Source organism: Somniosus microcephalus, chromosome 5, assembly GCF_052327205.1.
Source record: "Somniosus microcephalus isolate GS21.2 chromosome 5, FLI_Smic_1.0, whole genome shotgun sequence".
In the NCBI taxonomy this organism is placed as follows: Eukaryota; Metazoa; Chordata; class Chondrichthyes; order Squaliformes; family Somniosidae; genus Somniosus; species Somniosus microcephalus.
This window is the reverse complement of record NC_140991.1, coordinates 281,518,891-281,537,962: the sequence shown is the minus strand read 5'-3', so window position 1 is coordinate 281,537,962 and position 19,072 is coordinate 281,518,891. Positions and strand designations below refer to the sequence as shown.

Here is a 19,072-nt window from a genome sequence, read left to right as displayed (position 1 = left end):
GAGCAGATTACACAGCCAACCACAAACCCGCCGCAGTTAAATCAGAAGTAGACTCCTTCACGGTGAGTTGGGGTCGGGTTTCACATTTTTACCAATTTCACCCCTGTAGTGGGGGAGAGTGGGTTAAAATGAACCCCAATGCATTTTATTTGAAAGTTAATAAATTAGATGAATATATTACAGTGTAGGAGTCGCTGGAAATCAACAGACTACGAGACTCGTAGCAGCAAAAAAAAACGTGTGTTAGCTTTATTAACTCTCCGCATGGACTGAGGGACTCGGCCTCGTCGCAGGGCTATGACGTCATCACACAATCGATGACTCTTAAAGGGACCCTGCCCCGATAACCCAACCAAGTTCCGTACATAACGTGGAGCGATAACAACATTGGCTATACATAGTGAATTGTGTTACTCTCCCTATGTGGTCTCCGCCACATACGCCCCCCCAGAATTCACTAGAACTGGCAATGTCAGTCGTTGAGGGGCCCGGATCACACGGCCGAAACAGTTCCTTAAGTCTGGGGCGGGGACCGGGGAGGTCGCTGGAGGGTCCCCGGGAGCTCGGTGGTGGACTGAGGGTGCAGAAGCCGGAGGTCGGCCCCGCCGCGGGGGCTGAGCCAACCCAATGAGTCAGCCCAGATCCAGGTGGGCCGGCTTAAGACGGTCCACGGAAATGTAGTCCGGCTTACCGCCGACATCCACCACGAAGGCCTTGTCCCCGGCTTCCAGGACGCGGAATGGTCCGTCGTAGGGTCGGTGAAGAGGTCCCCGGTGGGCATCGTGGCGGACGAAAACGTACTCCGTCGCACGAAGGTCAGGCGGAACGTGGGACTGAGGGAGACCGTGCTGCGACGTGGGCACCGGCGCGAAAACCTTGGCGTTGTCCAGGAGGGCGGACCGCTGATGGGCTGCAGACCAAGGGTCCGTGGCATTGGGGACAAAATCCCTGGGAACCCACAGCGGCTGCTCGTAGACGAGCTCGGCGGACGAGGACTGGAGGTTCTCCTTGGGGGCGGTCCTGAGTCCCAGCATGACCCACGGTAGTCTGTCGATCCAATTGTCGTCCCGGAGGCTGGCCCGGAGCGCGGCCTTCATGGAGCGATGAAACCGCTCGCACAGCCCGTTAGCCTGAGGGTGATATGCGATAGTGCGGTGGAGTCTCAACCCGAGGCCTTGGGCGACAGCGTTCCAGAGCTCCGACGTGAACTGGGGCCCCCGGTCGGAGGAGACGTCAGATGGGGCGCCGAACCAGGCAACCCAAGTGTTGATGAACGCCCGAGCCACATCGGCGGACGTTGTTGATGACAGCGGGACGGCTTCCGGCCATCGGCTGGTTCTGTCGACCATCGTGAGGAGGTGGGTGAACCCGCGGGAGGGCGGCAGGGGCCCCACCAGATCCATGTTAACATGGTCGAACTGCCTCTCGGGCACTGCGAAAGGCGCCAACGGGGCCTTAGTATGGCGATGCACTTTCGAGCACTGGCATTCCACGCAGGTATTGGCCCAGTCGCGAACGTCCTTCTTGAGCCCATGCCAGATGAACTTAGCTGCCACCAGCTTCTGTGACGGCTTCCTGCCCGGGCGGGAAAGGCTATGGACGGCGTCGAAATTCTGCCATCTCCACCCGTCGGGCATGACGGGGCGTGGCTGCCCAGCGGAGACGTCGCACAGGAACGTGGCGCCGGCATCGTCAAACGCGACATCCGCTAAAGGGAGGCCCATGACAGCCGTCCTGTAGGCCTGGACGTCCGGGTCGGAGGCCTGGTCGGCCGCCATGCGGGTGTAGTCGATGCCGAGGTGTACGGCGCTGGCGACAGCCCGGGAGAGACAGTCGGCGACGGGGTTGTCTTTCCCAGCCACATGCTGGATGTCCGTCGTGAACTCGGAGACGAAGGAAAGCTGGCATTGCTGACGGGCCGACCACGGCTCGGAAACTTTGGCCATGGCGAAGGTCAACGGCTTGTGGTCCACGAACGCCGTGAACGGGCGGCCCTCCAGCAGGAAACGGAAGTGTCGGACGGCGAGGTAGAGGCCGAGAAGCTCGCGATCGAAGGTGCTGTACTTCCGCTCGTTGGGGCGGAGCTGCCGGCTGAAGAAGGCGAGCGGCTGCCAGGTGCCGTTGACCCACTGTTCGTGGACGGCGCCGACAGCATAGTCCGAAGCGTCAGTGGTGAGAGCGATCGGCGCATAGGACAACGGATGCGCCAGCATGGTCGCGTTAGCCAGGGCCCTTTTCGTGTCCGTGAAAGAATTGGCCATCTCCTCGGACCAGTCGATGGCGAGCTTGGCGGGCTTGCCTTTGAGGGCCTCGTAAAGGGGCCGCATAAGCTGGGCTGCCCGGGGAACGAAGCGATGATAAACGTTCACCATGCCCAAAAACTCCTGCAGGGCCTTCACGGTGAGGGGTCGTGGAAAATCCTTCACGGCCTCCACTCTCGATGGCAGTGGCACCGCCCCGTCCTTCGTGATGCGGTGCCCGAGAAAGTCGATCGAGGATAGCCCGAACTGGCACTTGGCCAGATTGACGATTAGGCCGCGCTGGCTGAGGCATTCGAAGAGAGTCCGGAGGTGGGACACATGCTCCATCCTGGAGGCGCTGGCGATGAGAATGTCGTCCAGGTAGACGAACAGGAATGGCAGGTCCCGTAACACGGTGTCCATTAGGCGTTGAAAAGCCTGAGCGGCATTTTTGAGACCGAATGGCATTCGGAGAAATTCGAACAGCCGGAACAGGGTGATCACCGCGGTTTTCTGGAGGTCCTGCGGCCGGACGGGAACCTGGTGGTAACCCCGAACGAGGTCCATTTTAGAGAAAACAACTTTCCCGGCCAGGCGGGTGGAAAAGTCCTGGCTGTGTGGAATCGGGTAGCGGTCGGGTGTCGTAGCGTCGTTGAGGCGCTGGTAATCGGCGCACGGGCACCAACCGCCGCCTGGTTTTGGTGCGATGTGGAGGGGCGAGGCCCACGGACTGTTCAACCGGCGAATGATGCCGAGGCGCTCCATCGTGTCGAACTCGGCTTTAGCGATGGCGAGTTTCCCCGGGTCGAGGCGCCGAGCGTGGGCGTAGACAGGCGGACCAGTGGTCGGGATGTGGTATTCTACCCCGTACTTGGTGGCGGCGGATGAGAAAGTGAGCTTCATGAGGTCCGGGAACCCGGCAAGGAGGCGGGAAAACTCATCGGAGGTCGAGAGTGCGCTGGACAACTTCGTCGTGCCGGAACCACTGAGTGAACATGGAAGCGAACTGAAAGTCTCAGCGTTGACGAGACGTCGGTTCTTGATGTCCACCAAAAGGCCATTGGCGCAGAGGAAGTCAGCGCCGAGAAGTGGGGTGGACACTTTCACTGTAACAAAGTCCCAAGCGAAACGCTGCCCGCCAAAACACAGTGCCACGCTCTGTTTCCCGAAGGTACGGATGGAACTGCCATTGCGGCTTCGAGGGCGGGGCCGTGGTTCCCCCCCTGTATGTCTACAGTTGACGCGGGCAGGACGCTCACCTGGGCACCCGTGTCGCAGAGGAAACGACGTCCAGAGTCAGTGTCCGCAATGAATAACAAACTACCTGAATGGTCGACAGCCATTGTAGCTAATGAGTGGGCCTTCGCGTTTCCCGACGCGGTAAAGCTGCACGGGGGCCGGCACTTCTTAGCTTTGGAGCCGACCTGCGCGTGGTAGAAGCACATGCTTGGGGGCTGCCGCTGTTGGGCTGTGGTGGTGGGGGTAGGGCCCCGCATGGCCGCGCAGTACTGTTGTCCGGTGGAGAAAAATTTGTCGGCCTCCTTGGCCAGGTCCTGGAATTCACTAATATGAGAGTTGGCTAAAGCCGACCGTACCTGCTTGGCAGCTGTTGTAGGAACAGTTCTCTGAAGAGGAAGCATGGCTTGTGCTTGCCCAGGAGGGTTAACATGTGGTCCATCAGTTCTGAGGGCTTGGAGTCGCCAAGCCCGGGTAGAGAGCGAAGCTGGCGTGCGCGCTCGGGTTCAGTTAGTCCAAAAGTCTCAAGGAGGTGCGTTCTCAGCGTCGCAAATTTGTGGTGCTCCGGGGGGTCCTCGAGCAGGCTCACGACTCTGGCCGCGGTGGAGCTGCCGAGAGCAGAGACGACGTAATAATACTTCGTGTCATCCGCGGTGATGTCCCGGAGTGCAAACTGAGCCTCGGCCTGGGTGAACCAAGCGGCAGCCTGTCGTTCCCAAAACTCCGGTAATTTGAGAGAAACGGCGTTCGTCGCCATCTCGGATAAAGTCTTTGGAAACGTCCAAAAGAGAAACGGGGTCACCAATGTAGGAGTCGCTGGAAATCAACAGACTGCGAGACTCTCGTAGCAGCAAAGAAAAACGCGTGTTAGCTTTATTAACTCTCCGCATCGACTGAGGGACTCGGCCTCGTCGCAGGGCTATGACGTCATCACACAATCGATGACTCTTAAAGGGACCCTGCCCCGATAACCCAACCAAGTTACGTACATAACGTGGAGCGATAACAACATTGGCTATACATACTGAATTGTGTTACTGTCCCTATGTGGTCTCCACCACAACAGATTATTTTTTACATCCAGCACAAAAAAGTATTGTGGAACAGCAGTCTATCTTATGAAGGTAATGGAGACTTTCTTACAGAATCTCCTGCACCACCACGTTTTCCTGGATTACCACTATTTCCCGAATCACCCTGTAAAAGAATGTTTCACTGTTACTCCATTTACGATTTTCGAGACTATAAAGAAAAATGACAGCTCACTATAAATTACTAAATAGATACATTAGAGAAATGAAGATAATGTACCACTTGGCCTGGGTTTCCTCGTTCACCCTTTGGGCCTTGAGCATTGCTGTTGGTGCCAGGTTCACCCTTAGACAGAAACATAGGAAGAAAATCATAAAAACCTTTGCCAAAAAATGCATTAGTATATAGTTCAGTAAAATAATGATTCATCAAATAACACTAGTTCTTGGTAGCACCCTGTGTTTTAAGAATGAATTTTAGTAGAAACTGGCGGATTACAAAATAATTCAAACCAACATTGGCCAGAATTTTCTTTACCTTGGCGGATCCGGTGCAGGCGGTGGCCATGTCAGGTCCTGAACCCGTTGCTACCTCCATCCCACTCCACAGAATGATTGTGCGCTAATGGGGCCTGTTAAGCCTGCCCTGTGCGTTGCCCGGCCCAATTAAATGGAGCAGGCCTGGTGACGTCATCCATGGCGCGTTTTCAGCTGGTATATTTAATAGGACCATGGCCACATTGCATTTGAAAGTTCATCTAGGAGTGTACAGTCAGTGCAATTGATTTCCACTGCTGAACACAGGGGCACAAATGACTGCACTGAGGCAGAGGGCTGCACCCAGGTTCTCCGATGACTCGCTTCATATGCTTGTGGAGGGAGTCAGCGCATGCAGGGAGGTCCTCTTCCTTCCTGATGGGTGGAAGAGGCCTCCCCAGCAACGCAAAGGAGCCTGGCTCCAGATAGCCGAGGAGGTGAACAGCAGGGACGTGGTCAGGAGAACCTGGGTGCAGTGCCGCAAACAGTTCAATGATCTTGTGAGATCAGGAAAGGTGAGTACAAAGTCACACTCACCTTCATCCTGATGTGCCTCTCATCGCATCCCCATCACTCTGCCTTCCCAACCCTACTCCTGCACAGCCTTACTCACACCAACATACGTTGTACCTCCACCCATCCCTCTCTCTCTATCTACATTATCACATCTCTATCTTACTAGCCAGCCCTCACACTCACCCTCATCCTAGTGCAATCATACCAACTAATAACACACAAGGAGGCCACTTGGAATTGCCATCCTACTCCACCATAGTCACCCTCTGCACATGTAACCCATCCATTCCTTACACTCAGTCCATCACTCTAACTCAACCTTTTCTTCGTTCCCTCCTTGCAGGAAAAGAGAGCGCACAATAAGAGGGAGAGGGAGGGAACTGGTGGAGGACCTCAATCACTTGCAACCCTGACCATGCAGAAGAGGCTGCGTTGGAGCTGTTGGGCATGTCCGAGTACCCGGAAATGGGAGACGGAGAGAGGGGGACATCTCAGCAACCTGGTGGCAGAATCACTTTTCATACAGCTACATGGTATACATCAGTCACTTATATGGCGGGGGGGGGGGGGCTGATGTCAGCAGCCACTGAATGATAATTATGTGCATAATGTTATCTGTGCCGAGTGTACATATGACATATCTAACTCATCTCTTTACTCTCCCACAGGTCCATCAAGAGCCCCACCCCCACCCCCCAAGAGGAAGCCGAAGATGACTCCTCAGAGGAGCCTCCAGCCTCTGAGGATGTAGCGTCACCTGACATAAGCCCAGCCAGCATCAGCGCAGATACGCACACCATGGTGGGTCCCACGCGACATAGAGTAGTGTTGTCACCTGGTGTCTCACAAATCACAAATTAGCAAGAGCAGATGGTGGAGACAGGGACAGCAGTGGAGGCTCCTCATCAAAGGGTGCAGGATGCTCCCAGCTCTGCTCAGCTGCAATGCAGACGCTGAGCCTCGGGGGCCATCCAGAAAGAGGGCAATCCTGAAACTGCAGGAACAAATGAAGGAGGCTCTGACAGGTTATGCGAGTGCAATGACTGCCACTGTTCAGAGAATGGAGGAGTGCTTCTCCAACATGAGCACCACCGTGTCACAGGCAATGGCGACTGTAGGCTCCTCCATGGATAGGATGGCCATCTGCATGGAGCAGCTAATACACCAATCGCAGGAGCACATGGTGTCTGACGTAAGAAAACTACTAGGCACTTGGTCTAAGCAATAAACAAAGCTTTAATCAACTGTTTTTTAACATGGAGATCCAGTTGTGTCCTTCACTAGTTCCTGTTAAAGAATGTCCTGATCAAGCTGGGCCCATGCCCGAGTATTTATACTCACCCTGGACAGCGCCACCAGCAGGCCGCCCAGTATTATTTCATAAGTCATTTCCACATGAATGACAAGATTCATGTCAGTGTCGATGGAGAATAGATGGCTATCTATGGAGGATAGATGATTTTCTATGGAGAATAGATGGGTAACTATGGAGAATAGATGGGTATCTATGGAGAATAGATGGGTATCTATGGAGAATAGATGGGTATCTATGGAGAATAGATGGGTATCTATGGAGGATAGATGGGTATCTATGGAGAATAGATGGGTAACTATGGAGAATAGATGGGTATCTATGGAGAATAGATGGGTATCTATGGAGGATAGATGGGTATCTATGGAGAATAGATGGGTATCTATGGAGAATAGATGGGTATCTATGGAGAATAGATGGGTATCTATGGAGAATAGATGGGTAACTATGGAGAATAGATGGGTATCTATGGAGAATAGATGGGTATCTATGGAGAATAGATGGGTATCTATGGAGAATAGATGGGTAACTATGGAGAATAGATGGGTATCTATGGAGAATAGATGGGTATCTATGGAGGATAGATGGCTATCTATGGAGAATAAATCCCAGAGGCTCATAGACATCCTCTCTAGGAGGGATGTCAGTGTAGACGTAGGTTCTCATGGCCCCACTGATGTGCAGCAAGGTGCTCTCCAGCTCCCTGCGAGCAGGGAAGTGCGGATGGTCCATGAAAGGGATGATGGTGAGAGGGGACATGGAAGTGGGGGCTCCTCTCCAAGCGCTCACACTTCTCCCCCCTTGCCAACCCCTTGGTCAGAGCCCCAGATGCCTCCCCGGACAGCGATGACCAAGTCTGTCGCAGGAGGAGCAGACTTTGCCGGGCCCCTCACAGGCTCCAAAACTCAGAGAACGATCGGCAAAAGTGTCTAAGCAGGCGCAGCAGGGAAGTGAGGAGGTTGCCTCTACCTCTGCTGAAGCCACAGGGGTAGCACCACGTAGAAGCACGAGTAAGAGAAAGTTGCCACACAAGTAGATTCACAAGGATAGTCACTTGGGTGTTTTGTTCAATGTTATTGTGAAGTTTCCGTTAAATTAATCTTTACCATAAATTTATTTATCTTGAAAACTTTCTGGTCTTGGACAAATTTGTGTGCACAATGGGAAGTTGGACTGAAGGGTCAGACCATACTTTACCTCCAGCAATGGTGGTGACTGTGAAAGGAATTGATTGGTCATTGTAGGGATGCTTTATGGTCTGGCTGCGGGGTGTTGCCAACCTGGCAAGGCAAGTGGCAGCCATATGGGTGTACTGCATAAAGTTAAGTAAATCAGGCTGTTGTGTCAGTACCTTTTTTACCTAGACATAATTAGAACTCAGAACTCAGAGATTCAAACATGAAGTGCTTTATTCGAAGGGAAAGGGAAGTTCTGGAGCGTTCCGAACAAAGAGAGCTAAACTTAACCAAGAGAACACCCAACCATTTATCTCCTGTGACAGCGCCACCACAGGTGGGAGGAGAACACACAATACATAACATATTCCTCCCCTCTTAAATGGAAGGTCCACATTACTCCTCAACAGGTAAGTTACTTTCAATGCACTCAACTAACCTAGGGTAGAGGTAGACTGCCTCAACCCCTGACTTTACCCTGGGGTTCATTCTGCCTCAGTCTTGTGGGTAAGTCGCTAAGCCTACAGATCCAAGCGCCTTGGAGGCCGCCGCTCTCTGACAGGATACCGGCGGTCATCGCTGACTTCCACAGCAGTAGGCATTGACACAGGCCTAGATGGAGAAGGTGCCTGTGTCAGTCGAAAGTCAGGAGTTTGCACAGGTGGAACAGTCTCTTTGACTTCCTGTGTTGGAGAAGAGCACTGTGGCAAAGGATGCTGGTTTGCGGTATCATCCGGAAACAGTTCAGGCCAACCAGCCGTTGGAGCCTCTGTGGCTGTCTCTGCTCCTAGCAACAGTTGATCTGTGTGTCTTCTCCAGACGACGTCCTCAGCAGTCTCAACCGTGTAAGACACAGGGCCCGTCTGCGCGATCACCGTAGCAGGAACCCATTTCAGTCCAGTGTTGTAGTTTCGAGCTAGGACGTGCTCTCCCGGTTGAAACCATCTCTCCTTGGCTCTTTTCTCTCTCTTTTCAACTTGAGCTTGTTGTTGATGATGGACAACCTGCTCTGCCCTTGGAGGTTTGAGTAAGTCAAAATTTGTCCGCAACTGCCTCTTCATCATGAGCGAAGCGGGGAAAGTTTTGGTTGTGGCATGCGGCTCGTTCCTGTAGGACAACAGGAAGCTGTTCAGACGTTGGTGGATTGAGCCCTGACCTTGCGATGCCTTCAAGGCGTGCTTCAAAGTTTGCACGAACCTTTCTGCCTGGCCGTTAGTAGAGGGATGATAGGGCGCAGACCTGATGTGTTGGACACCATTCACATGCAGGAAGGTTGCAAACTCCTGTGATACAAATTGTGGACCGTTGTCACTTACGAGTTGTTCCGGTGAGCCATAACGGCTGAACATCTCACCAAGTTTCTCAATTGTTTTCTCTGCCATGGTAGACCTCATCACAGCGACCCCCGGCCACTTGCTATGAGCGTCCACAACCACCATAAACATCTTCTCTTCGAAAGGACCGGCGAAGTCCACATGTACTCGCTGCCACACTTCTGCAGGCCAATCCCAGGGGTGTAGGGTTGCCAGCTGTGGAACATTCCGGACCCTTTGACATGGGGAACATGTTTTGGCTTGCTCCTCAATATTCCCATCGAGACCTGGCCACCAGAAGTAGCTTCTTGCCATTTCCTCCATCCGAACCATCCCACTGTGGCCTGTATGAAGTTGTTGCAGTATAGGTTCCCTCAGAGGTGGCGGAATGATGACACGGCATCCCCAGAGAAGACAACCTGCCTGGACGGAGAGCTCATTTCTGTTTGAAACGTAAGGTTTCAAACTAGGAGAATCTCCTAAAGCTCTCCCTCGAATGACATCGTCCATTAACTCAGACAGGACTGGATCGTTGCGGGTGTACCTTCGCACCTGGACTGCAGTGACAGGTGCTCCCTCCACTTGTCTAAAGTAGTAGATGTCTATCTGACGAGGCTTTGGGGGAGTAACAGGCAAGGGTAGCCTCGAGAGACCGTCTGCGTTGCCGTGCAAGTCTGATTTGCGATATTTGATGTCGTATGTGTGTCCTGACAACAGTAAAGCCCACCTTTGCATCCTGCTTGCAGCGAGAGATGGAATTCCGGTGTGGGGCCCGAAGATTGAAGTCAATGGATGGTGGTCCGTCAGGAGTGTGAACACTCTCCCAAACAGGTACTGATTAAATTTTCGAATTCCAAAAACGATTCCCAAGGCCTCGCGCTCGATCTGCGCATAGTTACTCTCGGCCTTGTTCAAGGTGCGTGATGCGAAGGCGATAGGTTTCTCTTCACCCGAAGGCATGATGTGGGATATGACTGCTCCCACACCATATGGTGATGCATCACATGCTAGCTGCACGGGTAGCTTTGGGTTGAAGTGTGTCAGGACCTCCGATTTCAGCAATGCTTTCTTTGCTTGGGCGAAAGCTTCGTTGCACAGTTCAGTCCATTTCCATGTTTTGCCTTGACATAGTAACTGTTGTAGCGGCTTCAGCAATGTTGCTAAGTCTGGAATAAACTTTCCATAGTAGTTAAGTAGCCCCAGAAATGAACGTAACTGGCTCACATTCTGGGGTGCTGGGGCCTCCACGATCGCCTTGACCTTTGACGGCACCTTATGCAGGCCAGTAGCGTCAATCACATGCCCCAGGTACTCAACTGAAGACTGAAAGAATTCACATTTGTCTTTACGAACTCTGAGTCCGTACTCTTTCAGTCGTTGTAGTGTCGCATCCAAGTTCAGAAGATGATCCTCCTCATTTGTCCCAGTGACAAGGATGTCGTCCAGGTAGCACTGGACTCCTGGCAGTCCACTCAAAATCTGATCCATTGCCCTTTGGAATAGAGCAGGGGCCGACGTAATTCCAAACGGAAGGCGGCAGTACCTGTATAGCCCCTTGTGTGTCACAATTGTCAGCAGCTCCTTTGATTTGTCATCGACATGCATTTGTAGATAAGCCTGGCATAAGTCTATTTTGCTGAACTTTTGCCCTCCGGCCAGGCCCGTAAAAAGATCATCAATGAGGGGAAGAGGGTACTGTTCCGCAGACAGCACCGGGTTAACAGTCACTTTAAAATCCCCGTAGATTCGAACAGATCCATCCTTTTTCAGGACAGGAACAATGCGTGTGGCCCATTTGCTCACACTCATAGGCTCCAGGACTCCATTCTCGACTAAGGCCTTCAAGTTAGCCTCAACATTTGGCCTAATTGCATAGGGTACAGGCCAGGTTTTGTGAAACTTCGGCTTGCTGTCAGGTTTAATGTCCAGTCTCACGCTGATCTTTTTCATGCTCCCAAGTTCCCCATTGAAGAGTTCTGCATGTTTGTTTAACACTGCAGTCAGACCTGACTCCCCTTTTGACATCATGCGGACTGCAGGCCAGTCCAGCGTGATTTTCTCTAGCCACGCACGTCCCAGTAGCGATGGGTAATTTCCCTTTACCACATATAGTGGCAGTTTTGCAGTCTGTCCGTTCAATTTAACTGTCACCTCAATGGCGCCTCTCATGGCCACAGGTTCGCCGGTATACGTCTTTAGCACAATGTTCATTGTTCAAACCCTATTCACATAACAAATAAATTCTCCCTAGTTTATTATTAGGATATCCTGCTATACAAACCCTTGGACTGATATCACTGGTAGATAACATGAAAAGATACAGGGGGAAAAATTTGTGTTCGCCAGCAAAGATGCCGTGTCACCGGCAACTGCAGTTAACAGCCGCTGGGAATGGCCGCAATGCTAACCGAGTGAAATTGGTCTGGGGGGCATGAAGATAGGTGGCGCAGAGCTCACCTTCCGTGCAATGCCGTCCTGGTGGTGTTGCTGGAGGGATCCGGGGATGAAGTTTGTGTCCAGGTCCGGCGTTGCAGCTTCCCACAGCCTCTGTGAGCGAAGCTGTGGAGCTCGCAAGGAATTGTGGACAATGAAGAGGTCTGAGATTTAAAGGGGCCATGCACACTGAAGCAATACAAAATAAAATGCAGTGAATCAACAGCAGCAGCGGCAGCAGCAGTACGGACCTCGGAGGAGTGGCGAGGCGGCGGCGGCGGTACCAACTCAGCACCGGCAGAATTTTCAAAGAGTGATGTCAGAAGTCAAAAGTGACGTCGGCACAAGGGGAGGAAGCTGATTGAGGCCAGTGTCGGGAGCAGAGAGAATGGCGGTACAAGGCTTACCAATCTCACAGACCGGCGGCAGCGTTCCGGAGTCACGTCACAATTCAAAAAGTGACGCAGGCAAGAGGAAGCAGCTGATTGGGTGAGTACGGCCAGGTGAGTATTTATACTAATCTATAGTTTGACAGTTAAGATTAATAGTTTATAAAATTTAGAAGGTCTTAATTTTAGTGGTTATAGTTTCTACGGTCCCTGTTGTGTATCGGGGAGTGCTAGTAACCAAGGCCCCTTGAGTATATCATTTAATTGTAGTGTAATTAGTGGTACTGATTTGATTTAAATTAATTTAAATTAATTAAAGGCTAAGTCATGGCAGGACAGCTTGGCCCCGTGGCATGCTCCTCCTGCACTATGTGGGAAATCAGGGACACTTCCTGTGTCCCTGACGACCATGTGTGCGGGAAGTGTATCCAGCTGCAGCTACTAACAGACCACATTGTGGCGCTGGAGCTGTGAATGGATACATACTGGAGCATTCGCGATGCTGAGGACATCGTGGATATCACATTTAATCAGTTGGCCACACCGCAGGTAAAGGCTGCACAGGCAGGAGGGAATGGGTGACTGCCAGGCAGAGTAGTAGGCGCAGGCAGGTAGTGCAGGGGTCCCCTGTGGCCATCCCCCTCTCAAACAGATATACCTATTTGGATATTGTTGAGGGAGATGGCTTATTGGGGGAAGGCAGCAGCAGCCAACTTCCTGGCACCGTGGGTGGTTCTGTTGCACAGGACGGGAGGAAAAAGAGTGGGAGAGCCATAGTGATAGGGGATTCTATTGTAAGGGGAATAGATAGGCGTTTCTGCGGCCGCAAACAAGACTCCAGGATGGTATGTTGCCTCCCTGGTGCAAGGGTCAAGGATGTCTCAGAGCGGCTGCAGGGCATTCTGGAAGGGGAGGGTGAACAGCCAGTTGTCATGGTGCATATAGGTACCAACTGTTGTGTCTGTGTATAATAAGACACAGACTGCAGGAGAACGGTACAACAGGTGTTTACTCAACGTGGCTCACGCTGAACTGATCTGTACAGATTACTACTCAGTGCTATATACAGGTGTGGTCACTGCCGGTACTGCAGTATACATGAGCTGTAAAAGATAGTTCCCCCCTTAAAGGTATATACATTACAATTCCTCCCCTTTTAGATTAACAGTACCATAACACTCATTTAACAATTAAATATCAAACTAATTACAATTAACACTTTTAACATGCAACATTAGCTGAAAATAGTCTATTTATATATTCAGTCTTTGGAGAGGCTTCCTGATCCTTTCTGGATAGCGCCTTTCCCGAGTGTCTTGCTCTTGGTGCGGAGGCGACTCTGGCACCCTGTCGTCGGTTGGTTCATCAGCTTCCGATGCTACTGTTTCTGGGGTAGATGCGACCTGTACGTCGGGTTCATCACTAGGTACGTATGGGCGAGGCATGGGGTTGAATTGTTCCTGTGACTCTAGGATCTGGTCAGCATGGCGTCTCACGATGCTCTCCCCAACGTCCACTGTGTACATTAGGGGGCCCTGCCGTGTGCATATCGTTCCTGGCTGCCATTTTTCTGTTCGGTAGTCACGGGCCAAGACTGGTTGCCCTACATTGAAGCTCCTTGTTGGCTTCTCATGGGTGTGCTGGAATTGCTTACTCTCAACATCTCTTTGTACATTTGGTCTCAGCAAATCCAGGCGAGATCTTAACCTTCGGTTAAAGAACATCATGGCTGGGGCCTGGTTGGTGACTACATGTGTCACATTCCGGTAGGCGAACAGGAAATTGTCCACCTTGTGCTGCAGCGGAATGTTGTCATTGTACATAGCCTTTATTGCCTTCTTAAAGGTTTGTACGAACCTCTCAGCCAATCCATTTGTGGCTGGATGACACGAGGTGGATGTGTAATGCCTTACCCCATTCTTTTTCAAGAACCTCCGGAACTCTTCGGACACAAACTGTGGTCTGTTGTCGGAGCACATCTGTTCTGGCAAGCCATTCCTGGCAAAAATGGTCCGTAGGACTGCAATAGTTTTCTCCATGGTGGCGGAGGACATTTTGATGACCTCAGGCCATTTCGAGTGCGCATCCACGGCTATTAAAAACATTGAGTCCATGAATGGACCAGCAAAATCAATATGCACCCGTTGCCATGGAGATGAGGGTCACTCCCATGGGTGTAGAGGGGCCTGTGGTGGTGCATTTTGGACTTTCTGGCATCCTGAGCAGCTCTTGGTCAGGTCCTCGATTTGTTTATCGATTCCCGGCCACCACACATAAGCCCAGGCTAGGCTTTTCATTTTTACCCCTCCCAGATGACCCTCATGAAGCTCATTGAGCACTCTATCCCTTAACTTGGGTGGAATTACCACTCGGGATCCACACATCAAGGTCCCCCGGCACACTGACAGCTGTTCTCTCCTTGTCGAGAATGCTGGCAACAGTGAGTCGCCATGTGCTGGCCATCCCTTCACTGTCAAATCATATACCCGAGACAGTGTCGGGTCATTTCGGGTTTCCTTTTCGATACAAGTGTTAGTTACCGGTAGGTATTCAACTATAGTCGAATGGAATATTTTGACAGGATCCACTGCTGGTGCTTCCTCCGCAGTAGGCAGTGGCAGGCGTGATAGCCCATCAGCATTTCCATGCTGTTTCGTGCCGTTATATTCAATCTCATAGTGGTGCGCCCCTAGAAAAAGTGACCATCTTTGTAGTCGTTGCGCAGTCATCACCGGAACGCCCTTCTTCAGATTAAAAATGGAGACAAGAGGCTGGTGATCAGTCAGCAAGGTGAATTTCTGCCCGTGCAGATAGTGATTGAACTTTTTCACTCCCCACACTAGGCTGAGGGCCTCCCTGTCAATCTAGGCGTAGTTACGCTCGGCTGAGGTTAGTGATCGTGACGCAAAGGCTATTGGCCTCTCTGAGCCGTCCGAGAATTTGTTCGACAGCACTGCTCCAATGCCGTAGGGTGACGCATCACATGCCAACCGAATTGGTAATGCCGGGTTGTAATGGGCCAATACCTCTTTCGATGTGATTAGTGTTTTGCTCTTCAGGAAAGCTCCTCTACATTTGTCACTCCACTTCCATGGCACCCCAGTTTGCAGTAGGGTGTTCAGTGGGTGTAGTATTGTAGACAAATTTGGCAAGAACTTATGGTAGTAGTTTACCAGCCCGAGGAACGACCTCAGTTGTGACACATTTTCCGGTGCTGGAGCCTTGACTACTGCCTCAATCTTCTCTGGGGACTTATGTAACCCCTCTTTATCGATAACGTGGCCACAATACGAGATCTGTTTTCTAAAAAACTCGCATTTGGGGCGGTTAGCTCGGAGCCCATATTCCTGCAATCTAGCGAGCACCTGCTCCAGGTTGGCAAGGTGATCACTGTCATTTTCGCCCGTGACCAGGATGTCGTCCAAATAACACTGGGTCCCTGGGATCCCTTGCAGGACTTGTTCCATTGCCCTCTGCCAAATAGCCGGAGCTGATGCTACTCCGAATACCAGCCGGTTGTATTGGTAGAGACCTTTATGGCTGTTGATTGTGAGGTATTTTTTTGATGCTTCTTCTACCTCCATTTGTAGATACACCTGGGCCAGATCAATCTTAGTGAAGCATTTCCCTCCAGATAGCGAGGCGAAAATATCTTCAATCCGCGGAAGTGGATATTGTACGGTGTGAAGGACCGGGTTCACTGTTACCTTAAAGTCCCCACAGATGCGAACCTTCCTTGGTTCCCCAGGCGTGCTGCTCAACGACTTTTTCATCACAGGGACGATGGGTGTAGCCCACTCGCTCCAGTCTACCTTGGACAGTATACCTGAACGTTCCAGACTCTCCAGCTCTGCTTCAATGGCTGGGCGGATCGCATAAGGTACCGGTCTGGCCTTAAAAAATTTTGGGCTTGCGTTTTCTTCAATTTTAATCTTCGCTGACATGCCTTTTAGTGTTCTGAGTCCTTGCTGGAACACTTCTTTCACGTCAGTTAGGATCTTTGACAGTCACCCAGGTGTGACGTCATCATCCTTTTTGTCAGCCACAGTCAGTGCCTGTATGGAATGCCAATCCAGTTGTATTTTCCAGATCCATTCATGTCCCAGTAATGGTGGTCCTCCATCTTGCAATACATACAGGTCTAGTTTTGGTGTTTCCTTACCATTATATATGACGGTCACACTTATTTTTCCTTTGGGGTAGACTTTTTGCCCCGTGTACGTCTTCAAAATAATTTTTGTGTCTCTCAAGGGTATGTGTGAGAATAGCTGCTCGTAGTCCCGTCAGTTTATGACTGTTAGGGCTGATCCTGTGTCCAATTCCATCTTTACCTGGACTCCTGCTATCTTGAGAGTGACCCAAATGGTTCGGTGATCCTCCGTTGTGATCACATTATGTAGCTTCAGACAATTCAGTTCGCTGCTTTCAGAGTCGTTATCACTCTTTTGTTCATCTGAACTATTCTCCGTCATCTTAAGTACCTTCTTGTACTTTCCTTTGGTAGGTTTCTTATTGCTGGTTTTCTTTCCCGACCTGCAGACTCATGCTATGTGTCCTACTTTTCCACACTGTCTGCACACTTTGTCTTTGAACCAGCAATCATTCTGGTCGTGTGTTGTGCTGCCGCAGCAATAGCGCTTCTCTGTTCTATATGACATTTCATTTGTGCCATATTCTTGCGGTCTCTGTTGTATCTCTGCAGCACCCCGTGCTGCTGCTTCATATGATACCGCAATGCTGAAAGCCTTTTCCAGCGTAAGGTCCTTTTCAGATAAAAGCCGTTTCTGGGTTTCTTCACTTTGAAGCCCACACACAAACTTGTCCCTTAAGGTATCTGCCAGTCCCGCTCCAAACTGGCAGTGTTTCGATAGTTTGCACCGTTCTGTTAAATAATCAGCATTGCTTTCATCCTTATGCTGGTTCCATTTGTGAAACTTGAATCTTTCTGCTATCAGCAGCGGTGTGGGGTTTAAATGTTCCTGTAGTATCGTTACTATGTCTTCAAAACTCTTTTCCATTGGCTTCGTTGGGGCTACTCAATATTCAGGAAAGACAGCCGAAAAGGAAAAGGAAGTGGGGTAGCATTGCTAGTTAAAGAGGAGATTAACACAATAGTAAGGAAGGATATTCGCTCTGAAGATGTGGAATCTGTATGGGTAGAGCTGAGAAATACCAAGGGGCAGAAAACGTTAGTGGGAGTTGTATACAGACCCCCAAACAGTAATGCTGAGGTTGGGGATGGCATTAAATGGGAAATTAGAGATGTGTGCAAAAAGGGCACAGCAGTTATCATGGGTGACTTTAATATACATATAGATTGGCCTAACCAAATTAGCAACAATACTGTGGAGGAGGAATTCCTAGAGTTGGTTTCCTGGACCAATATGTCGAGGAACCAACTAGAGATCAGGCCATCTTAGACTGGATATTATGTAATGAGAGAGGATTAATTAGCAATATTGTTGTGCGAGTCCCCTTGGGGAGGAGCGATCATAATATGATAGAATTCTTCATTAAGATAGAGAGTGAAGTAGTTGACTCAGAGACTAGGGTCCTGAATTTAAATAAAGGAAACTACGATGGTATGAGGCGCAAGTTGGCCAGGTTGGATTGGGGAATGTTACCTAAAGGGTTGACGGTGGATACATATAGATTGGGCTAAACAAATTAGTAACAATACTGTGGAGGAGGAATTCCTGGAGTGTATATGGGATGGTTTCCTGGGCCAATATGTCGAGGAACCAACTAGAGGTCAGGCCATTTTAGACTGGGTATTGTGTAATGAGAAAGGATTAATTAGCAATCTTCTATAGATATGTGAAGAGAAAAAGATTAGTGAAGTCAAGCGTAGGTCCCTTGCAGTCAGAATCAGGGGAGTTTATAATGGGGAACAAAGAAATGGCAACCAATTCAATGCATACTTTGGTTCTGTCTTCACAAAGGAGGACACAAATAACCTCCCAGAGATGTCAGGGAACATAGGGTCTAATGAGAGGGAGGAACTGAATTAAATCAGTATTTGTAGGGAAATGGTGTTAGGGAAATTGACGGGATTGAAGGCCGATAAATCCCCAGTGCCTGACAATCTAGATCCTAGGGTACTTAAGGAAGTGGCCTTAGAAATAGTAGATGCATTGCTGGTCATCTTCCAAAATTCTATAGACTCTGGAACAGTTCCCATGGATTGGAGGGTAGCTAATGTAACCCCACTATTCAAAAAAGGTGGTAGAGAGAAAACGGGGAATTATAGACCAGTAAGCCTGACATCGGTAGTGGGGAAAATGCTAGAGTCCATTATAAAAGATGTAATAGCAGAGCACTTGGAAAAGAGTGACAGGATCGGACAAAGTCAACATGGATTTACAAAAGGTAAATCATGCTTGACTAATCTACTGGAATTTTTTGAGGATGTTACTGGTAGAATAGATAAGGGAGAACCAGTGGATGTGGTGTATTTGGACTTTCAGAAGGCTTTCGATAAGGTCCCGCATAAGAGATTAGCATGTAAAGTTAAAGCACATGGGATTGGGAGTAAGGTACAGACTTGGATAGAGAACTGGTTGGCAGACAGGAAGCAAAGAGTTGGAATAAATGGGTCTTTTTCCAAGTGGCAGGCAGTGACTAGTGGGGTACCGCCGGGATCGGTGCTAGGACCCCAGCTATTCACAATATATATTAATGATCTAGACGAGGGAACTAGATGTAATATCTCCAAGTTTGCAGATGACACAAAACTGGGTGGGCGTGTGTGCTGTGAGGAGGATGCCGAGAAACTCCAGTATGATTTGGACAGGTTGGGTGATTGGGCAGATGCATGGCAGATGCAGTATAATGTGGATAAATGCGAGGTTATCCACTTTGGTGGCAAAAACAGGAAGACAGATTATTAT

At 50.4% G+C, this 19,072-nt stretch overlaps 1 pseudogene; it reads right to left on the bottom strand.

The window, feature by feature from the left end:
- The window catches only part of LOC147117765 (collagen alpha-6(VI) chain-like), a 281,465-nt pseudogene that overhangs the window by 141,718 nt on the left and 120,675 nt on the right, over positions 1-19,072 (bottom strand).